This window comes from Mizuhopecten yessoensis, unplaced genomic scaffold, assembly GCF_002113885.1.
Source record: "Mizuhopecten yessoensis strain PY_sf001 unplaced genomic scaffold, ASM211388v2 scaffold8965, whole genome shotgun sequence".
Lineage (NCBI taxonomy): Eukaryota > Metazoa > Mollusca > Bivalvia > Pectinida > Pectinidae > Mizuhopecten > Mizuhopecten yessoensis.
In genome coordinates, this window is record NW_018407811.1 from 33,222 (window position 1) to 42,626 (window position 9,405).

The 9,405-nt window shown below is 40.1% G+C and overlaps 1 long non-coding RNA gene across 1 annotated transcript; it reads right to left on the reverse strand.

Moving 5' to 3' along the window:
* Positions 1–753: 753 nt before the first annotated feature.
* On the reverse strand, positions 754–1,686 carry LOC110456952. Its single transcript, XR_002463645.1, has 3 exons — positions 1,496–1,686; positions 1,313–1,372; positions 754–1,082 (listed from the first exon to the last, which is right to left on the reverse strand). It is a non-coding gene; the product is annotated as an uncharacterized LOC110456952 (long non-coding RNA).
* Positions 1,687–9,405: the final 7,719 nt, after the last annotated feature.

The following is a 9,405-nucleotide window of genomic DNA, read 5'->3' on the forward strand; positions in this document are numbered from 1 at the left end:
ATTTTTTTTTAGACATATATACGATAAAAAAAAATATGCTGATTGATTAATTCAAGTTATCTGAATAGATAACAGAAAACATGTTTGGAATTGCTTTAAAACCGTTGTATTTGATTGATTTGTTTAAGCCTATATATAGGTAGCGCTCTACGTGCAATACCTCCGCTTTGGCGTTATTTCGCTTTGGCGTTATTTCGCTTTGGCGCTTTGGCGTTATTTCGCTTTGGCGCTTTGGCGGGTTTTCGCGTTCCGGTTTGTGATGCGCATGCGCAAGGTGAAGGAATGTCATCTTTATATTGGAAGGAGTTTTCTGTGCTGAATGTTAATGTTTCCATGTTGATTCTTGAATGTCAATCATATAAATCCATAAACTAGATAATACTCTGCCCATTTTCACTTTTCATGTGCCGTTGACCGACATTTATGTCGCATGATTCTCAACCATCTATGATATTATAGCCAAACATCTGGCACATTGCACGTATTTTTTTCTGTGCATGCTCGGAAAACTTAAACTTTCTATCGAGGTAAAGTCGAAGTGGTGCAGCAATATAGCATAAAGGATATAGACAAGTACGTTTATCTATATTATGCTATGTCATGTCATTAATCTGCCCCTGCGGTAACAGGAGGCCCACTGGAAAACAAACACTCCTTGCTTGTTGTTGCAGTTTCTGTCATTGTTTAAGATACTGAAAACAACTAACAAACTCTCATAGAACTTATTTGAAATCCTTCATCGACCACCGTTAATTGGATTTAACTCAGAAGATAGATTAAGGGTTTCTCTCCTTGGCCAAATGGATGATATAGATCGATTTCATGTACATGGTAAATTTTCATTAAAGATGCCTTAGGTGTAACTTAATTATATATATAGAAAACAGTGCATTCGGTGCAGATAGTTCTCCTGGTGGTCGATGGCGCTGTTCTCGTGCTATATCGGGGGACGGGGAGAGATGTCGTCATGTCCACCCAGGTATCGTTCGGTGTCGAGGATTCAGTGGTGGTGATTGTAGTAGTAGTAGAAGCAGTAGTTGTGGTGGTGGTGGGTGGTCCCGGGCTTTAGGATTTGGAAATGGCTTCAAAAAACAAAACAAACAAACACATAAATTTTCACAGCGTCTACACTTAAATTTCATACCTGATTATAAAGCTATGACTTCGAGGTGTTACCAATAATACCGAACCGCGAGGAAAAGATTAGACGCCGTTGATCATAGGTTCACACGTTGACTGATTGAAGTGGTTACGGGTGAGTGAATCATATAGCCACTAAAGTTACGGGTAAGATTATGACGTAAATCTTTACCTTTCTCGTTCCGTTTACTCTCGGTGTGGCTGTAGCTGTCTCCGCCGTCGATGGATTGAACTGTGAAATGAAAATACATATACATGATTAAACGAAGAAGTAAAAAAAATAATAAAAAAATGGATGCTCCGATAAATATTCAACATAAATTAAAAGATGTTACCTCTTCTAGTGTAAACTTACCTCACACGGAACATTGTTGAGGGTCACAGCAGGAAAATCCTGGAAGACGCTACAGTTTAATGCTGTCCTTCTCACCCCGATGTACGTAATGTTGGGAGCCTGATCCCTGGTTAGGTTGAAAAAGGCAAGCCTGGAAAATATCAACCTGGTCACCTCCAGTGTGGCGTCGGTTGAGGCGCTGTATACTTTCGGGGGGCAGGTCATCATGTCTCCCTTTCTTAAACAGCTCGAGGGAAACTGCTCCCCTCCCATCGTTCCGATAATTATCATCATGATTGTAATAATTAGTCCCGCCATCTTGACCGCTGTCACCTCGATTGTCATCGTGTCACTGACNCCCCCCCATCCCTCCCTCCTCCTATCTGCGTGTCCACTACCTTTGATCTCACTGACCTATACGGGCGATCCCCCTCACCCATTATTCCCCTCTTATCTTTTACCAACACATCGAAACCTTTGATCTCACTGACCCCTCTCACACTCATCGCAATATTATGAATACGTAATACCTAGCTAACACCATCACACTTGTATACAACAAAATACCCGACGACAATAAAATAAAATATTCACTAGAGAAGTTTTATACAAATCAAAATATTTATTAAAACTAAGTTACTGTTTTTACACTAAAGCCGTGGACACTATTAAAAAACATTTATAGCATTTCTACACTACGAATCTATTAGATGCTCGACGAAATCCTTCTCAGATTGTGGGGGCGAACATGTACCGAGTATTTCGTTACAATGATAATGGTTTAATAATAACTCATCTGTCTCCTCCCCCTCCCCATATTCCCAATACCCCAAATCTCTAGCCAGGACAATCATTAACTTCTTGAGTTCTCTGTCAGAATTAGGTAACGACCGAGGATAATATTCTAAAAGAAAGAACAGCTTGGCGTGTGGTACTTTGAACAACGACACACCAACAATGAATTTTGTTTACATGATATATATCACGATAATCGGGGTACAGTCTTCTAAATGTGTTCAGCGCTTCTGGGTAAATGTCATTTTCTATCGTATTGTAAGTATTTCGCTGATACTCGTTACTTAGATAATACTGTGTATAGCAGAACGAAAAAACATCTATACAGCACATTATACGAGCTGTGAGATATTTCATGCGAACATGCAAAGCTTTATACGATAGTATGAAAAGCGATGGAGGTGTCAAACCTGAAACAGAAAAACATTTTTTTTTTAGATAACTATATCGAGAGGTTCACTGCGAATGCCACACGGTAAAACTTTACGTTTTGGGTAATAGTTGGTAAACCCGTTTCTTTCATGCGCGTATGTAATAATGCGGTTATCTACCACGCGAAACCCCCTGTTAATTCCAGAGCGCACTGTTGTATTGAATAGGACGTCCTTATACATATCAATCGGGTGTCTTAATTGACGTTTATTGATACCTTTACAGCTAATTTTGCTCTGTTTCTTTTTGTTTGCTAGCCGCTCTACGCAGTACGTTTTAGAACAGAGTGCTACCATTACGTCACCCCTCATCTCCTCCTTAAAAAGTCCGGGAGTTCTCCGCGTGTACATTTTTGTATGCGGTGTGTTATCATCCGGGAACCATTGTTTTTTTTCACCTTCAAATTCGCTTTTCAATTCCGGTCGTATCAGCTCCTCTAGGCTCTCGTTAGAAAGCGCCATGTAAAAGGAATCGGTATCCATTTCTATTAATTCAAAATCCTGTCTTAGTAGATACTTATCAAGGCAGTCATAATAGAAACTCAGCATGCGCAGTTTTGCGTACTGGAGAATGAAATACCCGATCTGTATAGGTATGTCCATGCGAATCCGGCTCTTGGCGGTTTGAACTTCATATTGTCCTTGACCGAGCTCGTTAAGGCTTCTGAAATGTTTCGAATTTACCATATCGTAAATTTCATATTCGGAATTCAGATACTTTGTATTCGCGTGCTTGTCTTTGCGCATCAACATCGAACCGTATGTTGCGTTTCCTGTTAATTTACTCGTTTCGCTTATTACACTCAGTCTCGGATCTCTATCCCCGGCGCGTCTCGCGTCGCTGATTTTTTCACTAAATTCTTTGAAACAGCGTTCAGGTGAAAACTCCAGTACTGTGTACACGCGTGTTATCACGAGGCCGTGTTCGAGATACCACTTCAACAGCGGTGTGGCTACTAGCATCTTTCTCGCCGCCATTGCACCAATTAAAAGTCTTCGCGGTTTCTTTGATGTATTAAGTTGATTCGCCACTTGTTTCATGTACTCCCCTATATCCTCGGGAGACACTTCCGCGTTTCCGAATAACGGTGACATTTCTGAGAACTTGTCGCGTAGGTGGTCGGGAACAGAAATGTCGACTTCCACCGCACCGAACAACTCGTTTCTTAAGACACATCTAATTCTCTCGTCGGAGGTCATAGTTTTCCTTTTTTCAGTGGTTCTGCGGTAACTGTCGCAGTGAGACTTTAGAGTAGCATCCTTTCGCGCCATGCGGTCAAACTCGCATTCCCAAATTCTCCGGATCTGATACCCGCGTGATCTGATGAATCGAGAGCGCTTTTCGGTGTGTGTCATACGTTTTCTCTGTAACGTTAAGTTTACATTTCGTAAACAACTATGCGAATGGTAGAAACACCCGTCAAATTCAAACACGGTCTGTGATCGACTGTCAAAACCGTCAACGCGATACGGTCCTATGCGAAATTCTCTGGCAGAGTTTAACGCGTGTTTGATATCTATGTTCTCCGATTTCGATACCCAGTCCAACCATCTGAATGCTTTTAAGTATCTGTGTCTCCGCTCTAGTTCGAAACCGGTTTCCTCGCGTCTCACGGAACAGTATCCCGTCGGCATGGGTTCTGCCAGACATCCTAGATACAGCGAATTCGCGTCTAGACCTAATATGCACTGGCATACCTTCTCTCCGCTACGAATGTACGTTTTACCCTTTTCGTGGTACCGGGTGAAGACGATAGCAGGACCACCTACTATGTTCCTTTGTATGATTCCATGGAGGTTTTTGTCTCGTTCGTTAAACAGCGAAAAGTGTGATTTACCTTTAAGTGATCTAAATAGAAGTTGGCGCGCTACCCCAGGAACTGATATCGTTGTTTTAAACACATCTACCTTCTCCTGTTTGTAGTACACGAGTAGTCGCTGCACGGCATCGCGGAATGGGCCCACGTCTAAATTGTTGTAATAAATTAAATAGTCTTTAAATGTACTCATGTTTTCACTCACCCAAACTCGTTTTAACTCGTCATATTTTTGTTCGCTGGAGAGGGGTTTCTCCGAGACACCCATGTGCGACAGAGCCTCTCTGTGCGAATAACCATCTTGTACTAAAGATTCATATAGTGCGCGTTCTCCTGCAAGAATATTACATTGTTTAAGACTACTATAGAAACTCTCATACGGCGGCAATCGCGGGTAATCCAATTTGTCAGGGGAGTCTAAAAACTCATAACAGAAATATCCCTTACGCACATTGCCCGGGTGATAAGCCTTTATAAATGCATCGTATGACGATCCGGCTGCTAAGTAGTTGCTGATGTCGATAAATCTAAACTCATCGGTTGCAATGCACATATACTGATTGGTCTTTTTCTCGACAAAATTATCTTCGTTAGCGCCTAGATTCAAAACTCGGACAAGTCTGGTTTTTATGAGATTAATGTCGTATTTCTGAGAATTGAATCCAATCACCGGTATCTGTCCTATGTATTGTTCTAGTCGTTTTTTCAGCTTTGATAAGTGTTTGCTTCTATACTGATCTTTTTCCACGTCACTATCGTTTTCCTCACTATCGCTCTCGTCGCTCGTCAACTCTATGTCGATGTTGTCAAAAATATCGTTATATCGGGGATATAGATTTTCTCGCGCTACTGATTGTATTTCACCGATGTATTTAACAAATTTCTCGACTAACACATCAGTATCTTCAGCATCAACAATGCAAACCGGATCTTCATACCCAGGTACATTTGATGAAACGCTGCAAGATACCGGGACGTGTTCTTGTAAATAGCGATCAGAATCGGTCAACATAGATTCGAAATCACAGGTGATGAAATACGAGTAAAACTGATATTCCGGGTCTACGTCATAACCGTAATCCTCTAGTTCTTCAAAAACCGTGGGAGTGACAGAATGGTAGCCTCCTGGATAGATTAATTTTGTCACATTTTCACAAGTCTGTTCGTGTTTGCGTAAAGCGTTTGCGGTATTGAATAATTTATCGCACGTATTACACCTGTATTTGCGACTGTAGCTATCCATTTTTTTAATGAAACTTAAATGACCGTTGTGAACATTCATATTTATACTGTGACCATAGCGACCCGGAGTCTTCCAAACGTACTGGACTTCTCCGGATTCCTCTAATCTAAACACGTTGAAATTCACGGAAAAATGTTTTTCTACGTTACCTAATTCTGACAAAGGCGTACAGTCATAACGTTCCGCAGTTACTGTCCCGTTTGTTTAATCACGGAATAACTGCGGTGCTGTCCTTTCTAATTTTTTCACGTCTCGGACTCTGTCGTATGCCAGACAGCGAAACAAACATAAGTTGTCGTTGAATTGGCGACCGGAGTTCTGATCGTGAGTTAGCGAAATGACAGATCTAGAGTTCTTTATATGAACTGGCAAATCTACACGGCTGCCGAGTGGATAACTAGTCCTAGTAGCTACCCATCGGATGTTTGTTAACCGGTAGACTCTCCATTTCGTTGACGGTCTTTGTTGGAACACGTGTTCCAACAAATCCATTGATTTTAGCTTTTCGATAGCCCGTTTTATGTCCGTGATGTTACTAATCAACACCGGACTACATGTATCAAAAACAGTCTCATTATTGTGAGCGTAAAAATACCTCATGTCCCCGTCAGCGTTAACTAACGCAAAGCCTAGTGATAAATTCACCTTAAATGCGAACCTCTGCTCCCTGAATATTTCTGTAAGCTGGTTTTCGATAGTATCAAAGGATAATGCCGAGTCAATCACCGGGAAATTAAATTCGTCTTGTATTTTTTCTCGTCGGTGAGGCATGTTTATTATAGGTCGAAATTTGTCAACTAGTTTCTGAAACATGTCTGCATCGTCATCATCATCATCGTCACTGTCAGTCTCATCCTCCCATCTACCACCCTTATCCTCGTCATCGTCATCATCTCGTTTCCTTTTGTTCTCATGCCGTTCCCTTTCGTGAGTTGTCAATTCTCCCCCAGTTTCGAACTGACTACCACATTTTGTACAATGAAATTTCGCCCCGTTAGAATCTGAAGAGGACCCCGCACGAGCATCTTCTAATCTATTAGGACCACCTCGACTGAGGTCGGGGTTACCCAAGCTCTCGGTTTTTTCTTTTTCTGGAGGATGTATTTCCCCCCTTTTGATTTTACGCCCCCTTTCTGTATGCGCAACGAAACAAAACAAAAGAGAGGTAATGAATTAGTGAACTCATACATATATTTCTGGCTCCTAAACACTAGCCTTATATAATCTATAACACAAAACAATCATGTAACGGCTATTACTGCTGTATCATACACTGATATATTCTGTAGAACTATATATATATGCGATATATAACACACCACTGTATATCTTACCGAAACGAGATGATCCGCTTGGGCGTCTTTTTCTTCTTCCTTTTCTCTCTTCTCCTGAAACAAAGATGGGGAAAATTTAAATTCTGATGCCCTCCTAAGATCTGTGAATTAAAAACTACAGTTCGGACAAGTAAACATTTATATTCGCGCCGTTCCACGTGTTTAATAAAGAATAACTTACATTTAACTTACCAGCAGTCTTCTCCACTTCTTCGACATGTTTGAGTAACTGCTGATACTCGTCAAGGTCCTGTGAAGAAGAGTCCGTGGATTTTTGTTTACACAATAATCATCACACAAATACAAACCAAATAACGAAAATTGGTTCTTTATCGGTTTGCATATATAATTCACTTTTATTTATACCATATCAATACATATCAACAGATTAACATAATAAGATGTTCTGCTCGTAATGTACAATAACCACATTCATGTTCTATAAATGATAAACAAATAATACCTGTTTGATTTTTTCTCGTAAATCCTTACACTTCGCTTCGGCTTCCGTTCTCTTTCTTTCTATTGCCTCCACTCTTCTTTTTTTGGCCTGTAATCTATTTCTCTCTATGACGTCTTTTTTCTCCCGGAGGAGTCGCTCAACACGTCCGTTTTCCTTCTCTGCCATTTTAATTGTGAGGATACATACTTTGGTTAGCTAAATTTCGACGCGTGGTATCTTTATAAGTACTGAAACAGTTTTCTTAGTTCTATTCAATGAAAATCATCCGTGTAATGCTGATTACGTTAATAAACTAACACACACTATAAAATAAGATACAGAACATCGATAAGAGGACCAAAACCAGCGAAATTTTTCGTAGTACTCATCGGAATAATGCTGGGTAGGTTAATTACGAATCTAAATAGGCATCGCCATTGTACTCGATCCGTCCTCGTCTGTTACGCTCGTCAACCACTCTTGTCTCCATACTGTTTTGGATTATCCTCGATCATCCGCATAATTCCGTCCTCGCCTCGGATCATCATAGCAACACTTAAATAACTGACGTATACCATTCAAAAGTTTTCGTAGTATTTTAATCTCTTTGACACTTTCTCAACCCGATCGATAATGGCACCTCTCCCCGATCATGATGCTTCGATGATTCTGAACTGACCAGTCCGTCTTCACCCTAATTTTTCGTTCTATGCGGTCACCATAGTAACCAACATGGCAACGTGTATCCAGAATCCAGAACACCTATCGTTAATTAAACTCCTTATGACATCAACCTAACAACGTCTCTTTCTTAAAATTATTATGCGGTCGTTTATCTCAAATGCAATACACTAGCCCATTTTTTTTCTCCCCTCCCATTCACAAATCTGTATCTGATTCTTTTGTAGGGATTACTCAAAGGTTTGTGACTAATCCTCCCATTGTACTATGTTCCGTACTGTCGACTCGGGTACCGGTTACGTGGCAACTAACAAATATGGCCACCTGTCACGTGGTTTTACCTTAGCAACCAAGCGTCCGGGGCAACGGCCGTAAATATAGACTACTGGGGTGATTGTCGGTCTATAACATTCATGTATATTTCTGATGTAAAGGTGTTACTGTAATTACTGTACGCATACACACATACATTTTAAGATTCAGTTTTTACGTTAATGTGAAACTAAGAATATTGTTGATGTTCTGATGTGCTTATGAGTTTGTTGTTAGTACCCGCTACTTATGTCATATGTTATGGAGGATGGCCTTTACTTACCAACCTTCGTGTGAATAAACTTACGAATATCCAACGAGTTTTATATGTAGCCAAACAGCTTATAGTATTGTTAACATGACATACAACAACGAAAACGTAAATGGTTAAACGAAAGTAACACTATAACACAAAACTTGCTATCTCTGTTTTATATGTACTATATTAAACGTTAAATGCCAATACGGCGGACGACAAACTGAAAAGAACGCGACAGGGAAGAAGGGAACATAGGGGATCTTGCGTGTTGACATTCATAACAAAACAAAGTTTACTATTGTTCAAGGACAATAAAATGATATGATAAGCCAGGTTAGTAATCTCACCCTTCTCAAAATGAGGCATTCGAATTAGACATTATCATAACGTGTTAAACACACAGGAACAATTATGCCCTGAAAAGTGAACTAATTAAGTAGAAATAAAAGATATACCGATACATTTATATCAAATCATAAACAATATCATCAGGAAGAAACTGTTGTATCACAAAGGTCAAAGCGTCTTTAGCAGCATTGTAAAAAAAGAGAACACAAAAAGAAATTGTTATCAAATTATGAAAGTTTGAAATGCATCTGATGATGAGAAACAGTTCT